The 14,174-nt window shown below is 42.1% G+C and overlaps 2 protein-coding genes across 6 annotated transcripts in view; one reads left to right on the top strand and one right to left on the bottom strand.

Annotated features, from left to right (window-relative positions):
• LOC122570975 overlaps positions 1–14,174 on the bottom strand; it is a 307,523-nt gene that overhangs the window by 240,762 nt on the left and 52,587 nt on the right. The gene's annotated exons all lie outside the window — the stretch shown is intronic.
• The window catches only part of LOC122570968 (neuroligin-4, X-linked), a 261,432-nt gene that overhangs the window by 196,956 nt on the left and 50,302 nt on the right, over positions 1–14,174 (top strand). The gene's annotated exons all lie outside the window — the stretch shown is intronic.

The following is a 14,174-nucleotide window of genomic DNA, read 5'->3' on the forward strand; positions in this document are numbered from 1 at the left end:
TTTTAATACGACTTCGATCTTTAAGATCCTGTTGGACAAAACCGACTTTCAGCTTGGAAAGTATTACTTTTTCTTTTAGAACGTTTGTACGTAAGAATTCCCACTTTTGTTCGGAATAACTCTCGGAAGATAAAATAGCGAAACTTTAGGACATGAAAATGAAAAATCATCGATGCAGCGGTTAAGTCATTCTCCGAAACTCTTCTGTTTGGAATGTCGTGACAAAGCTGTCGTAGGTATTATTTCCTTAACCTCAGATGAACCGCGCGAAAACAATCATTTTCTTCTCCACGACGGCGACCATTCAGCGATGGTTGAATTTTGATCTGAGAGCGGGCCCCAATGCAAACTAATTCTTTCACCTTTTGAATCAACAGCGACGTGGCACCACTTGCGCGGAATCAATTTGCGATCCGCGGGACGAACGAAAAAAAAAATGCGGAAAAAGGTGAGAGAGAGATGCGGATCGCGTCACCGAAAGGTCTGATTTTCCATATTCATGAACGATGTGGGCCGAAGAGCAAAAAGAAACGAAGTATGCCGGACGATGACAGAGAGGGAACAGACGAGGCCGAGGATTAGTGCGAAAATATTTTTCAAATACCATCGCAGCGGCAGTATTCTACGCTTGCGCCGAATTTCTGATCGAGCCACGGATTGACGATATTCAAATTTACGGATTAACGAAGAACAGCGAACGCGGAGGGCGCAATTCACTCTTCATACCGGCGGCTAGCGCATCGAGATTCAAGGCATTTTTCAATCGCGAAATTAAATACAAGCGATTTTAAAGTGGTTCTTTGATATATGTCAGTGGTTTACAAAGATTTGTGCAAAATTGGAAAAGCCCAACGCTTTTTTTTTGCTCTTTTCCGAGAGCTGAAATATAGGTTTATCTCGTGAAAAAATGAAAGTATGGAATTTAAATTTACGAATGAAAAAGATTGTATTTCCCGTGGTGTTATATCGTCGAGTTTCCACGATCGTGTTTTACGAATGAATTATATTTTTATTGCCGCATCTTTATCCGGTGCGAAATTGATACAAGATCAACAGATACAAATCGATAACAGTCGAGCAAAACTACGATACGGACACGCTTACATATTCAAAAAGGTCCCAATGAAACATTTATGAGTGTAATTGAGAATTTACCTGGACATCGAACACACGTTTACGCCGACTGAATCTTTTTCCCTGTTTTCTTCCGCTTCGAAACGTTCACGCGGCTATAATTATTGTTATTTTTGCTACCGGTTTTGCGGTTTGCACCATCGGACACCATTGATTTCAGTTCGATTGATTTCATTCCACCGAGTTTTTAAATATTCGATTCGTTATAGTTGACCAGGTTGTATTTTACGAAATTGAATCACGCTTTCGTCAGTCTATCTCGATTCGAAACAGGGCCAATATTTTTCGTGGCGCGGTCTCCGTTAATTAAAGCCTGTTGGTACTTCCTGATCAACCGAAGCTTTTAAAAAATGAATAGTAATTTTTTATGATGGTGACCGACTTCTAAAGTCTGCTCTTCGTGAGCTTTAAGGTTACGATTAAAACATTAAACAGGAAGCTGCCTTCCTTCCAAGTGCTTCCACTTAATGAGTCCGCGTTAATATCCTTTCTTTTGTATTTTACATTCGTCGCAGGGAACTGTGTCAATTTTCTACCAAACCATTCTTTTCACGAGTACCACCTCGATTTTTCCTCGCTGGTTCAAAGAAGTCCTCGTGATCCAAGGAAACGTGCAATAACGATTTAAAACTTTTTAACTACCATTCGAACATTCCGACAATTATTAATTAAATCATTTCGTTTCAACATTTATTTCCATCTCTCTGAATTCTTCATTGTGAGGATTCTTACGTTAGCTACATGGAAACTCGTTACATGCGACGAAAACAATCGTAAAATTAGAGAAATGCCATAAATGTTCGAAAACTGTTCGAAATTGCATTTATTGGACATAAGTATCGAATAACAATTAATCGCATAACCGGTGCATGTTCGTCAGCACGTTCTCCACGGCAAGAAGACGTACAATAACAAGAAGTAATTTCGATTACGAGTTTAGATACAGCCACGTACATGGGAATCCTACGTGATACTCTGGCCACTACAATGTTGCAGGTTTCCCAACGTGACACAGATGTCTGGAAACATTTTTTGTTTCACAGTCAGCAACAATCAAATTTTAACAGAACTGTGGAATTTCTTCTTGGAAGAAACACGTAACAAAACTTCAAATTATTTGCTAAATTGCTAGCATTCCAGATTTTCTATATAATTAATCACTGTCGAAAGAGCAATAGTGTTGCTTTGATAAATTGTTGGTACTTTGCCTTCCCTTTTCATCAAATTCGCCTCTCTCTTGCATCTTTTACATATCAAATTCCCGCATTGTTTTATACGAATTCCACAAAGTCTCGCTCATCTAATGAAAGTACCACGTATGTTCGCTGTTAAGAAAAATATAATACAAGGGTAAAACTATTGTAGCCTCAAACATCTTCCATAAAGAACACAGACTTTGCTGAAATATCTCGCATTCCTTGCTGAAATTTTTCTTCAACAGTGCTATGCATGAATAAACTCATAAAGTGGCTACAAAAAAAAACGAGCCATTTTTCCAATCGTCTGATTCACTGTTCACATGAGTGACTAATGTTCTTCTAACGCGAGCCATTTTTCGCCGTCCCATTTCGTATAAATATTCTCGCGTAGAAATATTCTTTTTAACCCTGTTAATGCATCACGTAGACGTTTCTACGCAGCGGACAATGACATTTCTCGGCAACGATGATTCAGCGTTTTGCCACAGCGTATGTATATGGCTACATCTCTAAATAAACCGAAAGAATGAAAAGAGTAGATTTGTCTGTGAAACTGGCAAGTCATTGACGACACGTGCGAAAATTCCGCTCCTTTTATATCTTTTCTTCTCTTTACACTCGCTCTTCTACCGCATTTTTTCTATTTCCATGTCAACCATTGTCCCATCTCTATTTTTCTGTCCGGGACCTCGTGTAGTTCTCCCTGTATCTCGTTGCTCTTGCCACCGTTCCTCGTGTTTCTCTTCTCTGTATTTTTCTTCATTTCACTAAATTCTTGTTTACTCTTCTCACTGAAATCACCGCTTTCACATTCTTGCCCGCTATGTTTCTCTATTTCGGTTTCTACCGCTATATGCTTCTCTCCAAGGTCTTCTGAGACTCCGTTTTTCTATATTTTTCTGTAGCCCGTCAAGTTCTTCCGTATCCTCTTTTGTCTCTTTATCACGCCTTTTCTCGTTCTACAGTTTCTCTGTTTTCGTTTCCATCATTTCCTCTCTCTTTTTTCCTCTTTGCCACGTTATAGTTTTTTCCCTCCTTGTCGACCAACCACGCATGAATATGCAAACGCGAGCTCGAAGCAAACCGATAATATTTCAGTACGGCTCTCGCTTCGGGGGACGTAAATTTCACTTTGTCGATACATCCCCAAAGCACATAGACACCTTTTTCGTCTGTGCGCGTGTACAAGCACACCCGTGGCCAGGCAGTAATGTCGTGAATTGATACGCGGTAATACGATTTTCGTTTGCGGTGGTAGCGATCTATGATCGTGCCTCTAACGATCGACAAAGCGCGGTACAAGTGAAATAGGGGCGATTTTCCCCGAGTATTGCACGACGGGGAGTGAATTCGTAGATTCTGTACTCTCGCGTGGCTATCTTTCATCCGACGGTCGATATTTTCCGCGGTCGGCTGGTTTTTCGTTTTAAAGGAACTCGCTTAGATGACGTTCAGGGGGAAATCTGCGGAAATTCGCGTGGAACTACGGAACAAATCGAGTCTGGCTTGGAATAATACAGATTATCTACTGCGTACCCCTAAGGCAAATAGAAAATTATTTCGCTCCCTTACTATTTCACGAAATTAATATCACTGAAGTTGACCAACGGAAACTTGCGTTTCAGACGTTTGCTTTATCAGATCCTAAAGAAACATCTCCTCCGGAAACGTAGAAACTCCTGTCCGAAAGCTTGAACGATCCCTTGTTAAACCTAATATCCAGATAAGTCAGTTATCAAATCTGAGGTAGCCTTTGATACAATATGATCAAGTATTATACGACCCTTAACAAGAACCTTCCATCTTCCGTAGGAATATTTCAAAGGCTGTATCGCAATCGGCGGATAGAGTCTATTGTCTACTGAAAGCGACTCGAGATGGGTATTTTACATTAAAACCACATCAAGAATACAGATGGAGAACGGATGATGAAAATTTCAATTCGTTCACAGCGACTGATGTTCTGTGTTCATGTATTATTACCGGATCTTGGGGATTCCGGAGAAGGAGAAACGATAAGGACAGAGAGTTTCGTTTTCAACCTGTGTACCAGGCCGCGGACCAGTCTCCTGGGAAGAAGCTGCCGAGGATTATAGGAAAATTGGATGACTTCCTCGTAAAGGAGTGTTCGACCAAATGTGCTGTTTCCGGTGTGCGACACGATCGTGCCAACGTAGCTGATCCTTCTCTCATAGACCATCTGCGTGGTCGAACGTGACGTCGAACATCGCAAATGGAATATCGATGAGCGGAATGTTTTACGCAGCGAAAGAATATCTTTTTCCTCATTCGCGATTATCTACGCGGGTCCTGGACGAATCTGGAAATACTTGGTGATGGATTTAGAGAATTTAATGGGATTCCGAGATCTTTCTATTCGAAGAAATTTGGAATGTGCATTTTGCTTGTTGGAAGCGAAGGAAAGATTTTCCAAGTGATAGATTTCTAAGATATCCACAGAAGATTCGATAGAAATTGCTTTTCGAAGGAAACGACGAAGACTAGATATAGAAGACGGATCCTTTTCTATCTGTTTCCCTTTTTCGCCCCTGTAAAACATAAAATGCAGCTGACACGGGCTAAAGCCCGATTAACGGATAACACGATACATTGAATTCAACCGGGCTAAACCTTACGTCTGATATTTTGTGTCCCATCGAATTCGTGTTCCCGAATAATCCTATCGACGGCTCGTAATTTTTGCGCACCGTCGCGACCCGACCAAAATAAACGATCGATTTATCGCGATGAAAGCGGCGCGATTTTCATTGGATACAAAAGATCGATTAAAGCTTTTGCGGAGGTAAAGACATAGCCGAAATATTGAACTCAAACGGTCAATAGCACGTTTACACGTATTTCTTTTCTATCCTAGTTGCGGAAAAAATGTTATATTCGCCTTTTATTCGACAAAGATATTTTTTATCAAATTTCAATAGTACCAATTTTCTAGCTTTCCGTATTCCTTTGGTAAATGAATAAACTGCCAGAAAATCGTAAAGTGGACGGTACTACAATAATACGAACTAATCGCGTGACTGTTTCGATCGAGGATGAGTGCGTGTCGGAACAAAGTACGTCTTCGAAAACGTACATTTCGGATCGTTAAATCCCATGATCTGGATTCTCTGCTTTTTTACCCTCCTCTTCCTCGCTTTTCCCGCTGGGGAGCAATTAAAATCACCTGGCCGCGGGTGAAAGGGCACGCGTCCGAATTCCGCTTCGAACCAGATTTGATTCGACTCGCAATCAGCACGCAGTGATTGCTAATTCGGCCTGGAAACGAGCATCCACTCGTTCCATCCACTACTTTTTGATCGTTCGTTTAATTAACGAGCAGAAAATAGTCGACGTTTCGTCGCTTATAGGACCAGAGTGTCGGATTATGCACACAAGCACGATTTTCACACGAAAAATCGACCTCCTCCGAGCCAAGCGCAAACTGATTTCTGAACTTACCTTACCGTGGCAGGATCGATTTAACCTATGAAAGTCATTTTTCAATCAAATCCTCTTTTTTTTTTTACATATTGCATCGTTTTGAACGATGGATAAGTAATTCGCTATTGGTATGAAAGCTCAAAATTTCAGATAAGATGCAATTAGGATGAAGTCTTCATCCGCCGTTCTATATCTACTGGAAAAGATGAAAAATTCTGAGAATATTGCTCGATTTTCATGAAAGGCACCATTCAGTATCACGAAAAGAAGATCGTTTCTGATAAAGTCGTACGAAAATTACTCCTATTATCTATTAGAAAGCGAGCATGATTCTTGCTCTTATCGTCAATCATGAACTAAACGGGGACAAATACAAACACATCAGAGGCCTGGTTGTTTGTGTAATATCTAAATAAAATTAGCATTTAAACGGACTAGACCGAATGGAGTTATCCAGGACAGCGGTTTGCGAACAAAGAGATAACGAAATTTCGATTTCCGGCAATCCGGCTATCTTTCATGCACATGCCGGGATGAACCGCGCGGATTCGCTTTTGAAATTGCTTTTTATCGCGACCACTATGCATTTTGTTTTATTTAGTAGATCGCTGTACTATCGTAGATATCGTTTAATCCCGATCGAGAACGAGCAAATTATGGCACAACGTGTACCGTGCGGTTGGAAAAAATGTTTCCAACAATGTTCAACAGCATAAATTAAAGTTACCGTCGCGATATCGTTTAAAATCATTATTGCGGGATAATATTCTTCCGTTAACTCCGGTTGCATCGTGGACTAAACACTCGACGAGGCAAGCAAGAACGAGAAAAGTGGACTTCCCATGGTACTCTTCTCCGCAGTGACTCGATTTTCAAGACAGAATACACAGGGGGTACTCGTGCATTCTTCGTGGAAAAAAGAAGGCAAAGAACTAGCGTAGAAGAAAAAAATGGAGCTCTAGACGGCCCTCTCTTGGCCAGCTACTCGAGCGCGAATCGAGCGTGACATATTTACTTCCGTTCCGGTTTTTGCTCGGAAGCGAGAAGCGCCTCGGTGGCAAACTTTCCGAGTAAATTTCAATCCATGATTCTTGCTCGATCCACCTTCCCAACCTCGATCCCGTCCCTTTCTTCTCTCTCCGTCTATGACTCCCAGGCAAATGGAGGAGTTTCGCAACCCTATGACTTTCCACTTCGAGAAAGTCGTTCGTTGTGTTCGACGTACGCGGCCTGTTACTACTTGCTCTGGAAACGATTTAAGCCGGTGCTTCGTCCAGTTTCCGGTTTCCTCGACTCTGTCCTCCTTTTCATTCTCTTTTCAGAAGGATAAAGGAAAGAAGAAAGGGAAGAGTAGGAGGGCAGTTGGAGGGAAAAACTAAAGGGAAACCAGTAAACTGTCGATTCAAGGATCAGTCACTTGTAACCTTAGCTAACTTTATCGTCCATCCGATTTCTCCGGACGACACGCGAGAAATTACCATCAGTCTCTTTCTCTTTCGCGTATATTTCTCACCAAGCCGAGTGACCAGGAGTTTCGATTAGCGAAGACGAGTTCCCTAGAAAAAATGTAATTCTGCGTCGAATCGACTGGAAGAAACGCTCGTGCTCGACGTCGTTCCGCGTTTTCTCCGCGCTGGTAAAACGATAAAGAACGTATTTTTTAAAGAAACCCTCTTTATCCGAATTAATCATAATAGTTCGATCGTAATCTTCGCTACGAAACTGTCCTTATTTACATCCTTGTTTTTACAATGATGTTGAAACGCACTCCAGACATTATCGATACTGTTTCCAGAGGAACTTTGTCTCCTCTGTGAAGAAGAAAAAGCACAGAGAACAGGAACGAGAAGAAGAAGAAAAAGAAGACGGGGAAACATGCACAAGAGAGACATCGTCCCTGAGCGAGAAATTTGCTCGAACGAGTTTCGAGACATAACCTTGACAAAAGCCTTATTCTGGGACCCGGCTCTTTCTCTTTGAGAGGAGAAAAAGACTCTGGACGAAGAGAAGAGCATCCACGTCGTCTGGCCGAGCTTTGTACCACGTCCCAGCAATCTACCACACGGTGCAATCTCTATTTGAATGCGCTCTCCATTTCCATTATTGGCAAGAAACTTTCATTCCCTCTCATTCCCTCGTCCCTCCATTACCATACGTACAGTGATAAAACCAGTGTCTGTAACCGCCACCGACCGGGTGCGAAAATCTTGCGCGAATTCTTCCTAATCTACAGAGGGGAGATACAAATTGCCATACGATAACAGAGATAGCTGGTAAACTGAATTTTATTCGCTGGATACGATATGCTTCCTTCATCGAGCCTGTATCAAGAATTATTAGTTTCTCGGCTGATTTATAAAACTCGACTATGTTTGATAGGACGGAAACTTCGACGAGACTTTGGTCGAAGTTATCGAGGAGCAAAGCTGTCACTTGTAAGGAAGTAGGAAAGAGAGATTCAATGACATAAGATAATTCGCGAACAAGTTGTCACAAGTAACAAAGGATCAACGATAGTATGGCGAATCCATCATCTCTGTCAATTACACGGAATAGAGGATGACGAGGGAGAAGAAAAAAATGCCGACTAAACCAGCATGGTCCAGGAAGGCCAGCGTGACGAGGTGAATCCAGGTGGGCAGAAGGGATAATCCCACGGAGTTAGCGTCAGTCAGGGCTGAATTACGACGTGTGATGGCATGGGGTCGGCCCTATTTGCCGTAAATTATGATAAACTACGTTACCAGTAGAGCGATAATAAATACGAAATCGATATCGTAGGTATTTGAAATTTGTGAGCCCGTGTACGCGGCCGAACAACGTTACCGTATAATAAGCTATTATCTGGAGATATCAAAGGGGCTATAATTGCTCACGGCAGGGATGGGGTGGGAATGGGTTGAGGGGAGGGATGACCGATGAAATTAACCTTGTCCCGTAACGTGCTAATGCGATTGCAAAGTTTTAAGTGCGCTCCTCCGCGTTATTTATTGCATGGTCCAGCTTTAATGGACAACGACATTGATTCTAACACCTATCACTGGATTTACGATGTTTAAACACAGCTGATACATTAACGACGATTACTTTGCGTGTTGACTAACAGTAATTGTTCAATGAAACGAGAAGAATACGTCGCTCGGTAATGAATACTAAGAACGAAGAAATATGCAGGTATAATACTCTGCAGATACTCTGTTATAAACATTTTCGAGCAGGCGCGTCGTCAACGAAGCTTGTCAACGAAGAATAGTCGCAGTACGTCTACTGGATGTCCATGTAGTTGCTGCTCTGGATTGGATATACAGGAGAAAGAGGAAGAGAAGAAAGAAAAGGAGGGACCGAAGAACGTAAAGACGTAAGAGGAAAGGCAGACGGAGGAAAAAGAAAAGGAGAATAAAAGAAAGGAAGAAAGAAAACCAAGCGACGGAAGAAAGCCAACAGAAACCATGTGTCGGAGTAAAAGCATAATTTTCTTTTATTACCACGGAAACCGCCCTCGTCGAGACTTACCAATTTCGCCTTCGAAAAATCAACCCCCACGGATTCTATTACGATCGATTCTACACGTAATTGCACCGTGAAACCAGAAGAATAATCTCCATTCTTCGAAGGTCATGAAGATCGAAAGCTTTGATACAGGTCTCACCCTACGCTGTTCTCGGAAGCGCAGGGCGAAGGGCATTAAGGACAGTTTCGAGGGGTCGTTGTCACGTATGTCTGTATTATACTGTGTTTGCCAGCGGATTACGAGAGTAAAGTACGCCAGTGCCGCGACACTGTTTGCGATTGCCACGTTCGCGGTTATTGGGCCGCCGTAACGTTTAGTCCGCGCGATTATGCTAAATTATTGTTTACAGGCACCGTATCCTATACGTCTATTTACCATGGACTCGCCGCTGGCCGGTCGTTAATGCCGTGCCAGCTGGTCATGCGCGATTCTCACCGAGACGAAAAGCAAATTGCCACGAAATTATCGCAGTTTGATGATTTAGGAGGCAATATGGTAGAAATTGACGAGTTTAGACTTTGTTGTGGGGCAATTTGTGAAAAATACGAGAAAGTACATTACAGAAGTAATAGTTGCTAAATAGCAGTTGCAAAATTATTCTCTTGCCTTTCCTCGATTGTAAACTCGACAAATCTGGTTTACAAGATTTTTATAAGATACACTGTAAGTACTGATACTACCTCAACCTAGCAAAGAGTCGCGACTAGAGAGAAGATTATTGGCGAAACTTGGAAGCGTGGAATACTCAGCGGTGATACCAGTTTCCAGAAAAGTTTGCCGCGTCAGTTTATATCATTTTCTTGACTTTCCGGAAGCAGCGTCGTAAAGTAAAACTAGCTAGAGCAAAACAGATACCAGCAGAGGAGTGTGAAGAAGAGACGAAACGTGACGAAAAAAGTGGCGGAAAAGTGCAGAGATTTTAACAAGAGGAAGGAACTTCATCGAGGAAAGGAAATAAGCATACAAACTTAAGAAAGAATATAGGGTTACAGTGCGGAGCCACGGAATTGTTGCTTAATGCAATGCTGTGTTAGTAACCATGTAAAAAATACAGGATGGGAAAAAAGTGGACGATGAGACATAGAATCGAAAAATATATGAAAAGTGCTATTACACGTAATGATTTAGTCGTGACTTGCCACGAAATATTCAAATAGAGGCAATTTACCGGACTTAAAAGTTCAGTCAGATTGCATAAACTATCCGGTTAAATCTTCAATCGCGAGCATCGGAGAGCATAATTTCTTCACAGCTTTGTGCCTGAGTCCTTTACACGGAGCACCAAATGTTCTTTGGGAATTCCGCAAACCCCTCTCTACCGTAGCTTGCAACAGGTAAGTCGGCGGTTAGATAGGTCTTCCTCTCTTGCGGTATGCATAATGGATGGATGGATCGAGGGATGGCACAGGGCGGTACAGAGAAAGCGAATCAATAGATGCTACCGCGCGAGCGACGAAGAGAAGCTGAGATCGGCTCGTAGAAAAAGGAAGGCAACGACGAGATAATTCCGGTGGATAAAGAAATTCCTTGCAGGGCGGGCAATATGTCATGAATTTGCTACCAATGATATAAAATGTCAAAAATCGAAAAGAATATTTTTAAATATTCCTAAAAGTACAGAGATCGTTTGGATAAGAAACATATAACAGATACATTGAGAAAATGGATAGAGCGATATTTTAAGTACTTTCTTTCGCAGTCCGAAATATTATAATTCCGAATTCGATCTATCGCCAACATCAGATGCCATTATATCGTAAGTTAATTGACAATTGGTCGAACATTGTGAGAACGAGCACGTGATTTCGTGCAACGAATTCGGCACCGGTGGCACGACACACGCCAGATGGCTCGATCGTAACATGCGACTTATTACGTGCTCCGCGTCCATTAGCTGTGTCGTTTAAATTGCAAATAACGCTCCAATAAGAGACAACAAAGTTTTACCGTGCCGTGCTATCGGCAACTTTGCTCGAATCTAAATGTTACTAATTACGCGAAGCGAAACATTTAACGATGACTAGCCAATAGCTACCCCTTCAAGGTATACATGCACGTGACAAAGGGGTAATTACGCTGTGTACCTAGTTAACAAGGCTTTCCGTTAAGAATCGTAACAGTCACTGATTGCTACGGATATCGCAAAACCCTTGCAACCATCCGATATCGTGAAAACCTTGGCGAATATATACGAAATGAAATGTAATCGGTACTTAAAAAACAGAAAAATTTAAAGTTTTATAGAAATTTAATTAACTCAATCACGATAACCCATGTCCGAATATCATTCTCTAAATTTACCGAACAATTTTACGCGTATCGTTTCAGTGACGTTCAATAGCAGCCGGAATTCGATTAATTCCGCGTTCTATCGGCTTGTGAGTGTACGATTTAGAACTGCAAAAGCTCCATGGTTAATGGGCACGATATTATTTCGATGTCCATTGAGCGCGTCGTTCGATTACTATCATTGACGTTTTTCTGTTCGTAGATGTCGCAAGATTGCTAAACGCTTCTGCAAAGTTTGAAATTTCACGCGTACCGGTACAACAGTAGCCGGAAATTCCGCATCGATGGCGCGCAAATGAATGGGTTAATTCAATAATAAATCAGCGGGTCCGGTTGTTCAGCGACGCGTGAATTCCATTATTAACCCTAGCAAACGCGCAAGTGCGATCATTGCTGTAACATTAACAGGCTATAAAATACTATAAGTACCACGATGCGTTACCTTTTAAATTAAACGGAGTTTCCGGAATCCTACTATAGAAAAACATGCAAATTTTATGGGACATTTTCTTCGGAACGATGTAGTGCTGGTGGAGATAATTTTACCGCGTACGCGGAACCGTTGATAGCAATTTACGGGGCACACAGATCCAGGTAGCGCGTAATTGAGCTTCGCACCGCCCGCTGTTGCGTTATCGTTCTCTAAACGCACTTCGTAAACGGAAACCGAGCAGATTTTGTGACCACGTTTCGCGTTATGAAACTGACGATGTGACGACCGCATTAGCGACACCGGTCCGTTCTGGAATTCCGCCCTTTACCTTTTCACCTGGGAATCATTAGCGTTTCCTCGACTGATTTCGTATTACGCGTTCGCTGTTGAATTAATTTCCTCGGTGTCGGAAATTGTTCAATTGCGATGTTTCCTGTAATTTTATCTGTAGAGCAGTTTTTTTTTTTTTTTAGGAATAACCTTCGATAGAAAGCAAGACAAATATATCTTCGCTACTTTCATGTACTAAATTCCAACCGCCTATCAGGCAATTTATTAAAACTATTTTTGTAACGGAAATATTCATTCAGGTCTCCGACATAGAATCAATATCTGTTTAATTAAATTGCCGGCACACGTCGGCCAACATTCGTTGTGTAAAACGGCGACGTTGCCGCGAGAAAAGGGTTGGCCCTCTTTCTTAGAGCAGCGTGTCGCTGTCCGTGGGGGTGGACGGGGGCAATGCATCAGCGGTTAATGAGCAAACTTTAATATTCTCCCGGACTAAAACTCGACCCGCCACCACCTATCTTCCAACGACCACGAAGCAACCCTTCGTAGCGAGGATGAAACACAGGGAATGGGGAAGAGAGTTGGGAACGCGATCGTACGACTACCATAATTATTGTGAGCCCGGCAAACGAAGAAAGAAATGGAGGTGGGTTGTTAAAGCCACCTGGAGGGGTCACAGTCTTCTTTTCCGTGTCAAAGTCTAGCGTTTTCATTAATCTGGCGAAGGTCTAATTAACGTGGATTCCATATACTAAAAACCTTGAAAGTGTCTTCAATTCCCTTGCAGGATTAATAAAGAAAAGTGAACCTTCTTAGATCAGCGCAAACTTTGGCCAGAGTTTCTTTGTGACACCGACAGTTTTGACTCTAAACTTGGAAGATCTGTAGAACAGATTATCATTAGCATTTATTATATGCCTGGGATTCTCTTCTGTGCAAAAATCAAGTTGTACGCAGAAGGAAGAGGATCATAAAATAAAAGAAAACGGGGAGAACTTAGAAGAGTTAGAAACCAAAGAATTAATGAAGTACCCTGAGTCATAGAGAAGGATATCGCTCGTTTCAAAACTCTGTGAAACCAGCAATTTTAACAGCTCTGAGGTCGCCATGGAATAGTGAAGATCGAAAAATGGTCGAAAGGAGAATATTCCAGCATGTTTCGTTTGCAATGGCTGGTACAATTTCAAGATGTATGCGTGAAACGGGTTAGCCTAGGAAGGGATGGAACTGTCCCCATCCGATGTTCGTGGCATCGTAAAGCGGGTGTTAAGCCCGAATATGAAGCTTTTTCGCCAGTATCAGCAGGAAATTCTGCAGTGCGGCGGCCAAGAATGTGCTAACGACACGCTGGGAAAGAGAAGGCGAAATTGAGGGGGAGGCAAACCGTCGTAGCAAGTTATAACGTTGATTTAGTGCTTGTAATTACGACAGAATGCATAGCTTTCCAGCGACAGAAATGCCGGACTTTCGACATTTTTTCTTCGTGCACGCAGCTTTACTTGCTCCGCGATCTTTCAACAAAATTTCAGACAATCGATCTATTTTCTCCACTGTCAAGTCGTATTCGTTGCCTCCTTCGCGCCATTGAATAACAAATAGTTTCTACCTTGGCGGAAAACGGAAGTGATTGAAAAAGGAAATAGAAGAAGTGGCTCGTTGAATGAAATCGCAGCGCAGTGGACTGGGATTACCGGTGGAAAATCGTTCGTTACCGGAATCGATGGTGTGCGATCAATCGCGAAGCAATTTTAATCAAAATAATTCGCTCGTTGGACGAGATGGTCCTGTAGCCGCGGCATTTCACACTTCCGGTAGATGAAAAGACAAGCTTCCTGGAATTCTGTCACGATCCGTACGGTACATTTGGGAAATGAAA

The sequence above is a fragment of the Bombus pyrosoma genome, linkage group LG9 (genome assembly GCF_014825855.1).
Source record: "Bombus pyrosoma isolate SC7728 linkage group LG9, ASM1482585v1, whole genome shotgun sequence".
Taxonomy (NCBI): Eukaryota; Metazoa; Arthropoda; class Insecta; order Hymenoptera; family Apidae; genus Bombus; species Bombus pyrosoma.